This window comes from Pan paniscus, chromosome 8 (assembly GCF_029289425.2).
Source record: "Pan paniscus chromosome 8, NHGRI_mPanPan1-v2.0_pri, whole genome shotgun sequence".
NCBI lineage: Eukaryota > Metazoa > Chordata > Mammalia > Primates > Hominidae > Pan > Pan paniscus.
The window spans coordinates 59,505,300-59,522,248 of NC_073257.2; the positions used below are offsets into that span (position 1 = coordinate 59,505,300).

At 47.5% G+C, this 16,949-nt stretch overlaps 1 protein-coding gene across 1 annotated transcript in view; it reads left to right on the forward strand.

The window, feature by feature from the left end:
* Positions 1–16,949, forward strand: part of LOC100969124 (anthrax toxin receptor-like) — a 748,177-nt gene that overhangs the window by 509,973 nt on the left and 221,255 nt on the right.

Here is a 16,949-nt window from a genome sequence, read left to right on the forward strand (position 1 = left end):
AGCGCCTTGCAGGTGAAATCCATATCATCATGGGGCTTGTGTCTTACATGCCATGGACAGGCCCTGGCACAAGGAGAGAGCTCCAGGGAAGTTTTCCATGGTGGGTTGATGGTAAAGGTGCCACTCACTGCTGAATGTTTGGTGCTGGACAGGAGTCCAGCATGGGAAGGGGGCCAGGGCTCAGGCTGCTGCAGCCATAGTCTCCTGCCTGCCCTTCCTTGCCTCCCAGGACCTCATTTGATACAGTAGCTGGACCGAGACTCTGTGGCTCTCCCCACTGTTGACCCACTACAGAGGCCTCCAGAACTCAAGGCTATGGCTGCAGCCTCCTTCACTCTGTGCTCTGACCACTGAGCTGACTTGCCCCAGATAATGTGCCACGTATCTTTCAAAGCTTCCTCAGGGTATTGGGCATCCCAGTGGCCTTAAGTAGGATCAGGGGCAGGGAGTCCTGGGAGTCTAACTTCATGGGGCACTGGCTGAAAAAAGCAGGGGTCCCCTTCCTCCAGCCATCCAGGGAAAAAGGAGAAAGGGCTCCAATGAGTGTGAATATCTTACCTTGGGGGTTATGGCCTAGTCCTCTGGATGCTGAACCAGGCCCAAGGCTTCATCTATGTGTGGACCAGACAGCCTGTCCTTGCAGGGAAAGAAATGTCAAGACTGCTCCTGGGCTGCATTGGATGGGATGTCTCCGCATGGTTCTGTTGGCTCAGACTGACCCTCCAGCAGAGTGGACAGTGGCTGGCCTACTATAGCCTCCCAGGGCAGGGTATTCATGTGCTGGAGCCCTGGAAGAGCCTCATCATAAGCCGGCATAGGTTCTGCAAAGGGGGTCTGGCATAGGGCTCTCACCCCTGACCAAGAACCGGTGGAACTGACGCCCAAGACAAGTGCTCTTTGAGCCAGCAGCTCCCTTCCTGGAGCTGTTTGTCTTATCGCTTCTTTTGGTCACATCTCCCATTCAGTTCCTTTGTTCATTTTTGTGTTGGATTTTGGGCAGATTTCTTGAGCCACTCTCTTGGACACTGCTTGTGCTTGTCCTGTGGTGCCATCTGCTGCTGGCTGCTCCAGGTGACCACCTGCCAGCGAAGCCCAGGCTCCGGGACCCATCTATTTTGTGAAAAGCCCACATGCACAAAGCAACCCCCAAATGCCAAAGGAGCCAAGAGACCAAAGAAGGAAGCAGACAAATCCAGTTTGTTGGTATTGAGTGATTTATTGAGGGAACTTTTAAGCAGAAGGGCGGTCTCAGGTGGCCACAAGACAGGCAGATCTCTGCACTGTTACTCTCGGACCCAAGGCTTATATACCAAGGGAAAAGGATATACATGCTCCAGCAAGACAGTGAAAGGTAGTGTGCCAGAGCAGGCAAGAACGCCATGTGCATCATAGCCCAGAATTTGCATGATAACATCAAGCTTGCTTTGATCTAAAAGCAGGAGTACATATTCTTACACTTGGGACAGTAAATAAAGTAAGAGTCAGGAGGCATTCATGGGACTGGGGCTAATCAGAAGTCAACATGGGCAAATTAGCATCCAAGATGGAGTCACTTTTGTCTTCACATCACCCCAGAAAGATGTCATTGTTCAAGCTTCCCAAGGAATTGGGGGCCTCAGGCCCCCCTGGATCCCACGCAAGTGCCTGGAGTTGCTTCTCATTATTAGTCTCGATGGTGCCAAGATGCTGGGGACAAAGATGATTTCGGGTGCAGACATGCTTGAGGACGGAGGGCCAGGCTAGGCCTCTGGGGAAAGTGTTTGGTGCTAAGAATTGGGGTAGTGGGTAGAAGCCTCGTCGAGTGTGTTCTGTGCCCCAGCATCACCTGGAGCTTGTAGATATTCAGAGTCCTTGTTGCCGGCCCAGCTCGATTGAATCCAAATCCATGTTTTATCAGGATCCCAGGTTAATTGTGTGCACATTAAAGTTTGAGAAGCTCTGCTCTAAGAAACAGGTTGCCCTGGAGCCTAGAGACACTGGGTAAGCACCTGTAGACACCCATCCTAGTTCTGGGAACGTCTCTAAAATTGTTATTGCTGAAAAGGTGCATTCAGTTTTGGTTGTCTGTCTCATCTCTGGCTGCATGTGGTCATATTTTTTGTGAGGCTTTTTCATTCTTTTGATAAATATTTGCCATGTGCATAGTTTGCATAGATATGTTCTTAGTGAACATGGCTTTTTGTATTCTGCTCTATTTCACTTAAAACTGTATCATCAACAGTTTTTCATCTTGCTGGATATCTTTTTTTTTTTTTTTTTTTTTTTTTGAGAAGGAGTTTCACTCATGCTGCCCAGGCTGGAGTGTAATGGCACGATCTTGGCTCACTGCAGCTTCTGCCTCCCGGATTCAAGCAATTCTCCTGCCTCAGCCTCCTGTGTAACTGGGATTACAGGTGCCTGCCACCACACCCAGCTATTTTTTTTTTTTTTTGTATTTTTAGTAGAGATGGGGTTTCACTATATTGGCCAGGCTGGTCTCGAACTCCTGACCTCAGGTGATCCGCTCTGCTCTGACTTCCAAAGTGCTGGGATTACAGGCATGAGCCACCGTGCCCGGCCTAGATACCATTTTTGATGGCCGCTTACAAGTGTAGAAACTGCCCCAGTGAAAGCCAGTACCCCTCAGTATCTCTAGCTCCTGGGGGTGGTGGGGGGGGTGGGAGGGCATCTCTAGCCAGCAAGTGGACCCTCTGCCACCCATTGTGGGAGGAACCCACCTTACAGAGGAGGATCATGGCTGGAATTGGAGACTCATACCACAAAGACTGACTGGGAACCCTTGGAAGATGCAAAACTTTATCACGTCCTGGCTGTGAGTGCTAAAACCCTGCCTAATGCTAGCCTTTCTTTTTTAAAGTATTGATGTGGCCTTTTTTTTCCATTATAAAAGTAATCATATTCATTCTGAAAGATATACAATATATACAAAAATAAAATTGAAAAAAGGAAATTATCAGGAGTCCACCACTCAGACATAATCACTGTTTACATTTTGGGGAGTCATTTTAAAAGTTTTCATATGCATAGTCATATACATATGTCTGTTTTTTAAAAAAATGGTTGAGAGCATAGTGTGTCCATATGGGAACTTATATATCATATTTAAGGATTGTTTTATATCTTTTTTGTTTAACCTGATATAAATTTTTATTCACTTGTTTATTCATTAAACAAATATGTCAGACACTATGTTAGCTGCGGGGATACAGTGGTTGTAATCAGACATTGTCCCTGTTCTATGGAACTTAGAGTCCATTGATAGATATATCCTATGTCCTTAATATCATCTGTTGTGGCATTCTGAGCTGTCTCTAGACCTGTTGCATAGAGTTTTATGATGAACGTCTATGCAAAGAACCTTTTCTATATTTGGAATTATTTCCTTAGGAGAGATTTCCAGAAGTGGAATTAACAAAGGGCATGGACAGTTTTCAAGGCTCTTGACGTGTGCTGCAAAGTTGATTTCCAAAAAAGGTCTGGAACAATTTCAGGGCACTCCCTGAAGAGTGCCCATTTCACCGTACCCTGGCCACTGTTGGTGATTTACCATTAACCAAAAGACTTTGACCTGTATCGCCCAGACTGGAGGGTGTCCCAGCTCCTGCCTCCAGGTCCAGCAAACACTGTGGGCACTGACCATTCAAGGCTAGCCTGACCCTGTCCCTCTGTGAAACCTTTGGGGGTTCCACAAAGCCTTTAGGATTGCAGGACCACATAACTTATCCAAACAGGGATACTTGAGCATGAAAGGGGCCACCATGAATAATCACCCTGGGACAACAGGCAAAACTACCCTGGGAAATGGGAACATGAGATCATCCTACTATAGATAAATCTGATCCCTTTAACATAGCTTGAATTCAACCCTCTCCACCATCTGGCCCCAACTTAACTTTTCAGTCTCTTTGCATCCTGACATATCACATGATCCAGTCACAGTCAGCCTGCAATTACCAACCATGCCTTGGGTGTCACTGTCTCTGTACATCTGCTCCCGCCATTCCCTCCTCCTGCCTCCAGCCACCCCACCCCCCGCCAGTCTGCAATGCCCCCCCTCGCCCATCTGTGTAGGTCCAAATCCCACCCTTGCTTCAAAACACAAATTAAATGGTACCATTCAATACTGCTTTCATTCAACAAACATGTACTGACTGCTTACGATGTGTCAGGCACATAGAGTACAAGACCGAAAACATCCCACCTCCTGTGGAACTTTAATTTGTGTGTGCAACTGTGACAACTGGTCCTAAAGATGAACACAAAATGATGTGCCAGAGAGTCTGCCCTGTTATGGTTTTGAATAGACACACCCACCACCCCACAAGGTTATAAGCTCTTTGAGGGTAAAATCCAAGAGGCTCATCCTCCACCCTTGCAGAACCTCTGACACACCCTTGGATAGAGCAGGCACTTAAGCATTTGCCAAGTGAAGAATTAATATTAAAGAAGCTTACCTATTCACTCTGCAAGAGTTTTCTAATAACCAGTTCTGGGTTCTCCATGAATCTGAGATCAAAGGGGAGCCTAAATTTCCACATACCTTAGAGAAACACCCCCAGGTCCTACCACTGTGACTCTCTGTCCACCCTGATACTGGAAGAAACTGAAGTCACCGGATTCACTGATTGCTGCTTCTTGTGAGGTTAAGTGACTCATCCAAGGTCACACAGCTAGATAGTGACTGAGCCACTGGAGGGGTCAGGAGGTGATGCAGGAACGACTCAGAATGCATGAGTGGATAAGTGACCAAAGGAGTCACTGGAGTGGAGGGGCCTGTAGGGGAAGGTGACCCTGAGAGCTGGAATGGCCAGAGAAGAACAAACAAGCTAACAGCCCCAAAGACCTCCATTGTCCCCAGATCCCATTCACTGTCATCTCCTGAAGAACATCACTCTCACACCATCAGTGCTCTCTGCTCCTTTTTGCACAAAACTCCTCCAGAGACTTGTCTAACCTCTTTCTCTCTCTCTTTTTTTTTTTTTTTTTTTTGTTCTTTTAGAGACAGGGTCTTGCTCTGTCACCCAGGCTGGAACGCAGTGGCACGAACATAGCTCACTGCAACCTCAAACTCCTGGGCTCAAGTGATCATCTCACCTCAGCCTCTTGAATAGCTAGGACCACAGGTGCATACCACCATGTCCAGCTAATTAAAAAATTAAATCTTTTTTTTTTCTTTTTTTGATAGAGACTGGGTCTCCCTATGTTGTCCAGGCTGGTTTTCCTTTTTTTTCCCTTTTTTGTAGAGATGAGGTCTCTCTCTGTTGCCCAGGCTGGTCTTGAACTCCTGGCCTCAAGTGATCCTTCTGTCTCGGCCTCCCAAAGTGCTGGGATTGGCATGGGATACTGTGCCTGGCTCCCTGTCTAATCCTGAAGCTTCCACTTCCTCTCCTCTTATGTGCTCACCAGTCCATTCATATAGCTCTTGCCATGTTGCCAAATCCTGTGGCCAGTTCTCAGTCTTGTCTGATATGGTCGTCAGCTGTATTGGGCAGTTGGTCACTCCCTTCTCCTTGAGACTCCTGCATGTGGCTTTTTCAGGGCATAATGGTCGTGGTTCTCCCTGCCTCATTGGGCTCTTCTTCCCCATCTCTTCTCTTGGACTCTTGTTGCCCTGATTTTGGGACACTGGAGCATCCCCAAGGAGCCCTGGAGGTCCTCTCATTCCCCTGGTGAGCTCACCCAGTTTTCTGGTGCTAAATGCCACAAATACTCTAATGTTCCCCAGTGTATCTCCAGTCTGAACTTCTCCCTGACCTCCAGATTTGGGTGTCCAGGCATACTTTGTGTTTCCTAGACACCAGTCAGCATCTCAAACTTGGCACATTAAAAAGCAAACTCCAGATTTGTCCCTGCTACCTCCTTCCTCAGTGTCCTCCTTTTCAGAAAAGGGCAAGTCCTGCTTTTCATTTGCTTGGGCCACAGTCTTTGGGATCACCTCCTATTCACACCCCTCATCCAATCTATCGGTGAGTTCTGTAAGCTGTGCCTTCAAAGTGTTCTCAGAATGACCACTTCTCACTGCCTCCAGGCTCTGCCTTCAGGTTCAAGCCACCATCCTCCCTACTGAGATCATGGCAGAGGCCTCCTTTCTGGCCTCATTCAGCCAGAGTGATCCACTGAAACTAGTCAGGTGCCTCTACAACTTTGTTCAACCTTCCAGTGGCTTTCCATCATACTCAGGGCAAATTTCACAGTCACAGTCTGCACCTGTGTCTGCAGACCATCCACCGCTCTCTGGCCTCACTTCCCACTACCTTCCCCTCACCCACTCCTCTTCGGCAGTGCTTGCTTCTCTGCTATCTTTTGAACAGGCTAAGACCTCTCCTGCCTCAGGCCTTTCTACTTCCTACTCTTGCTGCTTGGAATGCCACCCCTTGATATCAACTTTCTCCCTTGCTCCCTTCACCTTAAGTGAACCTTTATTAGAAGATTAATTTCCTGGCTGGGCATGGTGGTTTGTGCCTGTAATCCCAGCACTTTGGGAGGCCAAAGTAGGCAGATCACTTGAGCTCAGGAATTTGAGACCAGTCCAGACAACATAGTGAAACCCCATCTCTACAAAAATTACAAAAATCATCTGGGCATGGTGGCACAAGCCTGTATTCTGAGCTACTTGGGAGGCTGAGGTGGGAGGATTGACTGAGCACAGAAGGTCAAGGCTGCAGTGAGCCATGATCACACCGTTGCACACCAGCCTGGGCAACAGAGTGAAAGCCTGTCTCAAAAAACAGAAGACTAATTTTTTAACCATCCTGTAAAAATATAACCATCCTCCCTCTCTCTTCCCTTTTCTGCCCAGTTTCTGCCACAGGACTTAGCACATTGGCTGGTTCCTTGTTGAGGGTCTCCACTCCCTCATTAGAACGTGAACCCCATGGAAGCAGGCACTGTAGATGTTTTATTTACTGTCCAGCTCTCAGCAAGAACAGGCTGTTCACGAGAGGTGCAGAAGAAATATCCATAGTACAAGTGAATTTCCAACTGTTATAGTTCATCAGTGGAGAGCTGCACTTCAGCCTCTTATTTGTGGAGAGCGGGCATCTGGTTTTGTAGCTGTTTGGTCCCAAGTTTGACAGCCGTTGTCTGCTGACTGAAAGGGAGCTGAAGCAGCTCCCTTTGCATCCTGGTTTCCTGGTTTGTAATAATAAACACTGGCTGCCATGTATTTAGTGCCCCAACCACTGTGCCAGATGCTTTATATACATTGCCTCCCCTCAATCCTGAGATCAGATAGATGAAGAAACTGAAGCTTATAGAGGTGAAATAATTTTTTCCACATTTTCAATAGGAGCCAAAGATGAAACCCAATCAGTTGTCTTCCAAAGCCTATGACTTATACTGTTGTAGCAGGAAGGACAGTTGCCCAGATGACCTCCAAGTGGCCTTGAAGCTCATAGCTAGAAAGTCTGAGCTTTATGGGCAATGGAGAAGCACTGAAAGCTTTTAAGCAGGGGGATGGCATGGTCAGGTTACATGGAGGGAGAGTAGTGTGGCTGGATTGGCCTGCATTCCCCAGAAAGCAGAAGCTGGGGCAGAGGTCTATGAGCTTTTCCTTTATTAGGGAGAAAGATCCCAGGGAACAGGATGAAGAATAAGGGGAAGGAGACAGGCAAGGAAGGAGAGTCAATCTGAACATGCGCTACTGAGCTGGCAGCTGATTACTCGATATCTCTTAAAACCATCTTAGGACAGTTTGTCTGGACGAAAAAGGAGGTAAGAACTCATCCATTGGCTTCCATATTCCCTTGGCAAAGCTTCGTACATGGAGCATTACCTCCCCACACTCTGGGGACACACAGGAACACTGAACATACCTGGACATAAACAGAGCAGGTCCTGCAGAGGTGAGAAGGATGTTTGGGGTGTGAGATGAGGCGCCATCAGGTCGCACCTGTGTGAAGCCAGTGAGCTCTCTCAGAGCTGGTGCCTCAGTGGGTGCTGGACCAAGAGGCCAGTGAGGACAAGAGGATCATAAGCAGAGCAGAAACAGCATCCAATTCAGGGTCAGAGGAGGTGGTGTGGGCTGAACTGTGTCCCCCCAAACTCATATATTGAATTCCTAACCCACGGTACCTCATCATGTGACCTTCTTTGGAAGCAGTGTCATTGCAGGTATAATTAGTTAAGATGAGGTCATACTGGAATATAGTGGGTCCCTAATCCAATCCCTTGGAAATGTTCATACATGGAGCATTGTCCGTATAAGACTGGTGTCCTTATAAGAAGGGGAAATTTGGACACAGAAACACACACAGGGAGGATGTGTTGTGACCATGAAGGCAGAGTTCAGGGTAGTCCTTCTACAAGCCAAGGCATGCTGAAGATGGAAGTAAACCACTAGAAGCTGAGGGACAGGCACCCAACAGGCTCCTGCACCACCTTCCGAAGGAACCAACCCTGCTGACACCTTGACCTTGAACTTGCAGCCTCCAGAACTGTGAGACCATAAGTTTCTGTCGTTTTAGCCGCTCTGCCTGTAACGCTTTGTTGTGGCAACCCCAGGAAACTAACAGAGGAGGTGAGATTGGGGGCAGGGAGGCCCGTCTGTAGGGAGCATCATGTCAGTCAGGCACTCAGTAGCTGGGGGAAAATCCCAAACTCAAGTGGGTGATGGCAAAATGGGGAAATTATCGGCTCATGGAATGGGGCTCTCCAAAGGAAGTTCTTTGACTTCAGGCTTGATTCAAGGGTTTGAACGAGGATGGTAGGGCTCTCTAGTCCTTGCCCCCTTGTCTCCACATGTTTTGAACTGCATGTTTGTGTGCCTCCAGAATTTCTATGTTGAAACCCTAACCCACAATGGGATGGTATGTGGAGATGGAGCCTTTGAGAAGTGATTAGATTTAGTTGAAGTTATGGGGATTCTTCATGATGGGATTAGGCCCTTACCAGAAGAGACCAAAGAGCATGCTCTCTCTCTCTCTCTTTCTCTGTCTTTCTGTCTCTCTCTCTCTCTCTCTCTGCCTTGTGAAGATACATCAGGGAGACGTCCATCTGCAACCCAGGAAGAGAGCCCTCACTAGGAAACAAGCAGGCCAGTACCCCAGTCTGTAGGACTTCCCAGCCTCCAGAACTGTGAGAAATAAATTTCTGTGGTTTATAAGCCACCCAGCTTAAGGCATTTTGTCACAGCAGCCAGAACAGACCAAGAGAGGTGCCTGTGTCTTGATCTCTAGAGAGAGCATTGGCCAAAGCCAACCCAGCCATGAGAGAGAGACAGAGAGAGGCAGGGCTGGGCCATGGCTGGCTGGGGTGTGGACTGATCCAGAGCTGGCGGTGGGCCAGAGGAAGTTCAGCTCCCCAGGGCTGGATCTGGTGAGAGGACATGGAGGTCAGCAAACAAGTTAGGGTCCTGAGGCACCGGGTGGGGGTGGAGTTCAGCAAGGAGGTCTTGGTGGACAGGATGTGGCAGTGGCAGAGGAGCTAATTCTCCAGAGCTGAGACCAGAGATGATACCAGGTAAGTGGCCCTTCACCTGTGCTCTGTGGCCTCACTTCTGTAGAGAATCGAGGCCAGCTTCAGGGTCAAGCTTCTTGGCTGGAAACTGGGAGTTGTTGCTGTGGTTCACTGAGTGGCAGGGATACAGTGATGACTGAGAAAATGCTGAAGAGACCTGGAAGTCCCCCATAGAAGAATTCTGATTCTTACAGCGCTGCGGAGAGGCAGTCTGGGAAGGCCTTTCTTCCCAGAGTATCTCTTCAAGGTTCTGATACACCTCACAACCCCTGCAAATACAGACAGACCGGAATGGGGCTCCCAGGTCCAGAGGAGATATTGGGAAAGGGTCCGAGGAGCAGAGCAAGATGTCTGCTTAGCCGGCAGTAGCCAGCACTCCCGGCCTGGGCAGCCAAACAGGCATCTGCAAGGGGACTTGACAATGATCGGTGGAGCAGGAGGGTGCTTGAGAGTGTGGCTGCTTAATCATGGCCTTGAGGTTTGTTGTTGTTTAAATGTCACCACTTATTTGAAACTAATTCCTGTCAGACTGCGAAAAGTTTATCAGTGTAATTGGGTGCCGGCAAAAAGCTCTCTTAAAATACACATCCTTTCATTCATAAAGCTATTAATGGGGCATTTGATTAGCATCTTTTTGACTGCCAAGGAAACCATACTGAAAGCAGGGCATGCATTCAGAACAAAGAACTCGAGCTCGTGGGTGAAAACTCTGCGATAGCCATATCTCCCCCACCAGATAGTGTGCTTTGTGATGGCTGGCAGCCTGTGCCCCTTGGAAATGTCATTTTCAGCCCCTTCTGGGCTTGTGACTAAGGTGTGGGTGGTGGATCTACAAAGGATTTCCCAAAAAGAAGGCCTCCTTTACATACCTTTTGTTCTGTGGACTGACCCACTTGTCCCACCCACATACCTGCAGCAGGCGGGAGACTTGTGCCTTAACTGGGCAGCTGTGAGCACCAGTTTTTTTTCCCCAAATTCCTGGGTGCTATCTGAGCATGCTGCCATTTGGCAGTGGGGCCTCAGTCACATCCTGATGGAGAAAATGTGAAGGTTTGTCATCAGCTTATTTAACAATTCAGAGGCTGGAGTCTATTCCACTTTTTGTCCAGTATGTAGCTTTAAAAGTTACATATAACATGGAACAGTACGACATGAAAAGAGACAGGTTTATAGAGGGAGATGGGAATCGTGACAGCCCCTGCTTACGGAGTTTGCCTCTCCAGTCCTGAATTCTTCTGCATCCCCACATCCTGCTTGTCTGGAAAACGGCTGCAGCTTGCTACTTCGATTCTTGGCCTTCCAGAAACTGGACTCCTGGCCCATCTTTTCATCTCTTTGGAGAAACAAACAACAAACAATAATCTCGTCATAATTAAAATTCACTGTGATATAAAGCTACTCTAAAAATAGTACAATTAAAATTAAAATTTATTTCATTTCTTGAGCTGACATTTCAGACAGCCAGGGGCCTCCCACTAAACTCGAAGGTGATGAGTCTCTGCTCAGTCTCACCTCCCGGGCTTCTGTTCCAGCATGAGTCTGAGCTCCATTCAACTCTTCCCGGGCCTTTTCAGCTCTAGGTGTAAAGGTTCAGTGTGAACTCGTAGAAAGAAGACAGGCTTTTCAGTCAACAGATCTGAATTCTTACACGGACTGTCTCATAGTCCTTGGTCTCAGTTTCCGTATTTGTACAGTGAGGATCATGGATTCCAAGGATTTGGGTTCCAAGGTGGGGTTGGACAATGAAACCATAGCTGTCCAGTGTGGTGGCCATGGGCCACATGTGACTCCTGAGCACGTGAAATGGGACTGGCACAAATTGAGATGTGCCAAGTGTAAATTACACATTGAATTTCAAAGACAGCCCCTACAAAGAATGTGAAGTGTCTCATTAATAATTGTGTATATTGATTATATGTTGAAATAGCAATATTTTAGATATATTGGGTTAAAGTATGAAAATCAACATCAATCTTTTCGTTTTACTCTCACTATTTTTTAGAGCAGCTTTATAGTCACAGTGAAATGGAGTAGAAAGAACCCAAATGACCACTCCATCTGTCCTAAGCCAGTCTGAGGGCTTTCTGTCCAGCCCTAACACTGTACCATGATCCTCACTGTACAAATATGGAAACTGAGACCAAGGACTATGAGACAGTCCTTATAAGAATTCAGATCTGTTGACTGAAAAGCCTGTCTTCTTTCTACGAGTTCACACTGAACCTTTACACCTCGAGCTGAAAAGGCCCAGGAAGAGTTGAATGGAGCTCAGACTCACACTGGAAGAGAAGCCCAGGAGGTGAGACTGAGCAGAGACTCATTACCTTCGAGTTTAGTGGGAGGCCACTGGGCTGTCTGAAATGTCAGCTCAAGAAATGAAATAAATTTTAATTTTAATTGTACTATTTTTAGAGTAGCTTTATATCACAGTGAATTTTAATTATGATGAGATTGTTGTTTGTTGTTTGTTTCTCCAAAGAGATGAAAAGATGGGCCAGGAGTCCAGTTTCTGGAAGGCCAAGAAGGACTTCCCGTATCCTTCCTGGGCCCCAAACACACACAGCCTCCCCGTTAGCTACACTGTCCACTAGAGTGGTGTGTTTGTTACAGTTGATGCCAGACTCCATGGTTCAGGGTTTGCTCTTGGTGTTGTACATTCTATGGATTTGGACAAATGCATCATGACACGTAACCACCATTATAGTATCACACAGAATAGTTTCATGGCCCTAAAAATCCTCTGCGTCTCACCTATTTATCACCTCCTTTCCTGTTAAACCCTGGCAACCACCGATCTTTTTACCATCCCCGTAGTTTTGCCTTTTCCGGAAAGCCATGTAGTTGGAATAATACTGTATGTTGTCTTTCATATTGGCTTTTTTCACTTAATAATAAGCATTTAAAGTTCCTCCATTTCTTTTCATGGCTTGACAGCTCATTTCTTTTTAGAGCTGAGTGATATTCCATTGTCTGGATGTGCCAAAATTTATTTATCCATTCACCTACTCGAGGACATCTTGGTTGCTTCCAAGTTTTGGCAATGATGAATAAAGCTACTGCTGTAAACATCCATGTGCAGGTTTTTATGTGAACATAAGCTTTCAACTCCTTTGGGTAAATATCAAGGAGTACTTTTGCTGGATTGTATGGCAACGGTGTGTTTAGTTTTGTAAGCCACTGCCAAACTTCAGCCGATTCCTGGTTTCCCTATTCTCTGCAGGCTGGCCTCACAAAGTTCGTCTCCTGCAGAGCTCCAAGGAAGCTGGTTTTGGCTGAATCTGAAGATGATCAACACTGGTAGGATGCTGCTGTGTCATAGACTGGAACCCCAGCTCCTGATCACGCTGGAGTGGGGCTGCTGCTCCCTGCAACCCCACCTGCCTCCCCCGTGAGCTGGAAGAGAAGGGCTGACGGCCCAGAGTTCTGCCATACCCCACTACGATTAGATCAAGCTCTGATCCCACCAGGCCAGGGGCTGTGCTTCCCTGATCATATAAGCCCAAGGTCCGGGGTCGCTCTCCTGGAGTCTGACATCAGCCCGGCTAGGTCCCAGTGCGCTGCCCCGGAAGGGTCAGAACGCTTGTTCCTGAGCTTATCTCTGTGGATTTTCCCTGATGAACTCTGATCTAGCAGGCAGTTTATGGGCTGCTAAGTACTTTTCCCTTGTTTGCTCAAGGAGTTTGCAGCCCCAAGATCATTTCCAAAGCCTTTTGCTTCAGCTTGCTAAAGGGAGGCTGCTCTCACTCTCTTCAGCTTGCTAAAGGGAGGCAGAGTTCTGAGGAAGGCAGGCACCTTGAGGGATGTTGAAAGCTGCCTCTGTTTGCTGTGCCTACCACCTCCTTCTAGTTCTCCTCTCGCCGCCCAGATCACCCCCTACAATGCATTACCCATGCCTGCCCCCCACCACCCAGAAGCTATGGGGGCTCTGGTCCAAGCCCCACACTTGTCCAAAAGAGGTGCCTGGGCCCCACAGAAGCCTTGTCAGATGATGGCAGCTGTCTTCTGATAGTTCAATGGATCTGCCACCTACACAGAGAGGTCTGGAAGTCGCTAACTCTCTTTGAGTCTCAGATTCCATAGTAGTCAAATCAAGGGTTTGAACCAGAATATTTTCAAGAATTTGTGCTCTTCTAAGAGTCCATGGTTTTTTTAAAAGTTAATTTAAGTTTTAAAATTTATTTTTTATTTTATTTAAACATTTTTATTTATTTTTTAAAATCTTTTATTTTAGGTTTCAGGGTACATGTGCAGGTTTGTTACATAGGTAAACTTGTGTCATGGGGATTTGTTGCACACATTATTTAATCACTCAGGTACTGAGCCTAGTACCCAACAGTTATTTTTCTGATCCTCTCCCTCATCCTACTCTCCATACTCAAGTAGGCCCCAGTGTCTGTCGTTCCCCTCTTTCTGCCCATGGGCTCTCATCATTTAGCTCCCACTTATAAGTGAGAACATGTGGTATTTTGTTTTCTGTTCCTGTGCTAATTTGCTAAGGATAATGGCCTCCAGCTCTAGCCTACACTATGGAATACTATGCAGCCATAAAAAAGAACAAGATCATGTTCCTGTAAAGGACATGTTCCTGTAAAGGACATGATCTCATTCTTTTTTATGGCTGCATAGTATTCCATAGTGTATATGTACCACATCTTCTTTATCCAATCTACCATTGATGGGCATTTAGGCTGATTCCATGTCTTTGCTATTATGAATAGTGATGCAATGAACATGTGCATGCATGTGTCTTTATGGTAGAACGATTTATATTCCTTTGCATATATACCCAGTAGTGGGATTTCTGGGTTGAATGGTAGTTCCGTTTTTAGGTCTTTGGGGGAATTACCTCACTGTTTTCCACAATGATTGAATTAATTTACACTCCCATCAACAGTGTATAAGCATTCCTTTTTCTCTACAACCTTACCAGCATCTGTTATTTTTTGAGTCTATGATTTATCTTTGTGGGAAATAGAGTAATTTTAAGGCCCTCCAACCTCTCCATGGAATGAAGTAGAGATCTTCCAGCACAGCCAGCATCAGGACCGAGTAGAATATCCAGTACATGGCAGGTGCTGTGTGATTTTTGTTAAAATCATAATCTCATTTTAAGAGGACTGTCCTACACAGGCCAAGCTTGATTCCATGGCTCTTCCAGTTAATTTCCTCATCTAAGTTAGTATTAGCCATGTCCACGTCTGAGCTGTGCTATTAAAAGCCAAACCAGCAGCCTCACTGCTCCCATCGACGGGCATATGGTACTAGATAAAAAGCCATAAATGTCCAAACTGTTGAGAAAAAATGTGAGATGAGTTGAGGGGGACACAGGTTGCCAGCCTGCCATCTGGGCCCCGTGCTGGCCTGGGTGCAGCCCTGTGTTCTGTGATGCTGACCTGTCTCCCAGTGTCAGGCTTGGGCCTCCCTAGGAAAATTTTCCATGGGGCTCTGGGCCTCCTCCTCCCTCCTGCCTTGCCTGAACTGGCCCCACACTCAGGACTGGGGAGTGTCAAAGTGTCTGAGCCTGGGGGAAGGAACAAATGCAAAGCATGTGAGGATTCCTCCTCTGGGGAGAGTTTATCCCATAAGTAATGACATCACGGTTCCCCAGCCTTCCAGGATGGCATCCTCAAGGTCATCTTCATCCTCTCTTCCTCTACAGGCTCTGCCACTGCAGCTACAAACTGCAGCGAAGGCCCCCATTAGGAAAAATACTCCCCACGACTTTGCCAGCCCCTCTTCTGGACCTTCTTCCCCTCAGAGCCAAGCCCCACAGGAGTGTTCTACACTCCTGGCCACCACACTCTCACTTTCTCTTTGCTTCTCAGCTGACAGGCATTTTCACTTCTGTGACTGCTGAAACTGCTCTGCATAAAAGCCCATCTCTACTAAAGATAAAAAATTAGCTGAGTGTGATGGTGGACACCTGTAATCCCAGCTACTTAGGAGGCTGAGGCAGGAGAATCACTTGAACCCAGGAGGCGGAGGTTGCAGTGAGCCGAGATCGCACCATTGCACTCCAGCCTGGGCACTAAGAGCAAAACTCTGTCTCAAAAAAAAAAAAAAAAAAAGCACAAGTGGCATGGTCTTGCCATGCGATTTGGGTCCTTGCAATACTTGATCTTTGCAGCTTCATTCTTGACATCACCTCCCTGAAATCTCCTCTTCCCTTAGCTCCCATGGCATGACTCCAGCTAGGTCCTCTGTCCCTCATAGGCCAGGCTTTCCTGGTTCTGCTGTAGCTTTTGTGTCCTGCCCCCAACACCCTCCATAAGCAATTGCAACTGTGCCCCGTTCCCAGACTCACACCTTCTCCAGTCTCCGTCTACCTGCAGGCTGGACGCCTCCACGACGTGTTCCACACATACCTCAAGTGCAAGTCCAGAGCAAAATATGGTCCTTCTCAGATTCCAGCTGGATTTTCCATCACAGTTATTCCTATTGTGAACCACTGAACTGCCTAGTTAGGGGCATCTGATTCAGACTTGTTCCTTTAGCTTGGACTATGTCAAGAACCTCCCTCAATGACATCTCTGCCTCCAGGCCTTTTGTCCAGCGATCCTTTCTCTGGACAACGTCTCACATCTGACCTTGACTCTCCCACTCAGCGGTTCCTGCCCTCTGCAGGATGGGGTCCCCGTGCTTTCACATGGCCCCTGGCCATTCACAGCTTCCCCCTGGCTGGCCTTCCTCTCCTGCTTGTTCCAGCACCCCCTCACTCCCACCCCATGCTTGAATCCACAGACTCCTTATTTTTGGGTCCTCACATATGCCACACTGTGCCCAGCTCAATGCCTTCCGAATCTCATGCTTTCCAATTCCGAGTTTACCTTCTCTGAAAACTTTTCCTGGCTCCCTTGTTTCGTGTCTGCATCCCTGGATTTTGCACTTTGCCATGTTCCTGTTGGGCACTTAGGGAATCTTAGAGCTGGAAGGATGCAAGAGAGTCTCCATCTTTTCACCTGGCTGTAACCCCGGCAAACAAAGGGTTTAGGTTGTTATCTCCTGGGCAGCTGGCACAGTGCCTGGCCCAGAATAATGCCCCCTGAGAGGACAGTAAATTGGTTTCCACCGTGAAGAACAGATATTGGAGCTTGAAGGTGAGCTAGCCTCCAACAGGGGACCAGGGAGGTGCTAGGCCAGCGAGCCCACCTTCCCCACGATGCAGCCAATCAAGACTCCAGAGGGCTCCAGCAACAGCATGAAAAAAATAGCTCTCCATACAAAGCATGGAAACTGGACTTTAGGGCCTAGGGGGAATGGGGCTTGTCTGCCTCTATTTAAGAAAGCAGGACAGGCCGGGCATGGTGGCTCACACCTGTAATCCCAGCACTTTGGGAGGCCGAGGCGGGTGGATCATGAGGTCAGGAGTTCAACACCTGCCTGGCCAACATGGTGAAACATCATCTCTACTACAAATACAAAAAATTAGCCAGGCGTGGTGGTGGGCATCTGTAATCCCAGCTACTCGGGAAGCTGAGGCAGAGAATTGCTTG